This window comes from Nomascus leucogenys, chromosome 8 (genome assembly GCF_006542625.1).
Source record: "Nomascus leucogenys isolate Asia chromosome 8, Asia_NLE_v1, whole genome shotgun sequence".
Taxonomy (NCBI): Eukaryota; Metazoa; Chordata; class Mammalia; order Primates; family Hylobatidae; genus Nomascus; species Nomascus leucogenys.
The window spans coordinates 107,214,865-107,215,843 of NC_044388.1; positions in this window are offsets into that span (position 1 = coordinate 107,214,865).

The following is a 979-nucleotide window of genomic DNA, read 5'->3' on the forward strand; positions in this document are numbered from 1 at the left end:
CTGTGCCATCATTAGCTGGGCGTGTGCCAACATTAGCTTTGCTGGGTGGTGTGTGCCTGTCAAGTCCCAGCTACTTGGGAGGCTGAGGCAGGAGAATCACTTGAACCTGGAGGCGAAGGTTGCAGTGGGCCGAGATCAAGCCGCTGCACTCCAGCTCTGGGCAACAGAGCAAGCCTCTGCCTCGAAAAAAATAAATAAATAAGAAAGATGATCTCAGGGTCCCAACCCTAGGAGTCAGATGACGGCGGGGCCATTCCTAGCGCTGTTTGCCCCGGACAGCGCCTGTCTATGCCTGTGGCCCAGCATCATTACGAAGAGTGCTCCCTTGACTCTGGCTGTCCTGATTTGGACACTAGACTTCATGGTCACCCTGGCGACAGGTACCCTATCCTGCACCCTGAGCTCCGCTCTTCCTGGAGTCATGGGCTTGTCTCTCCTTCTGGTGGCCTTGCGCCCCAGCTCCAGCTTCCTGACTTTTCTCTTCTGGAAATGGGAATGCCAAGTCCTATCTCATGGAGTTTTGAGAATGAAATGACAGGTGTACGGTGCAAAGTGCCTGTGAGTGCCCAAGAAATCGCTTTTATTAACAAGACACGAATTCATTCCAGTTGATTTGACGGGCCACTGTTGTCACAGCAGCCGCACTGCCCCAAAGGCAGCAGTCATGTTTGAGCGCCGACTCCCCGACGACGGCACTTGGTCCTCACAACCACCCCATGGAGTTCATGCTAAGATCCGCGCATTTCATTTCTGTGGCAGGGACTTGCTGAGGTCCGGGGAGGGGCAGAGAGGAGGGGTGAGGCCGCCCCGCGCTTTGCACTTTCCGCGTCCTCCAGCAGAGGGGTCGGCCGCCGGGCTCAGCGTCCCGCATAATAGCCGCTTTGAAGCCCGCGGAGCGGGAGGCGGGAGGGGAGGGGAGAGGCGGGAGGGGAGAGGAGGGGAGAGGCGCGAGGGAGGGAGGGGCCGGCAGCGGAGGGAG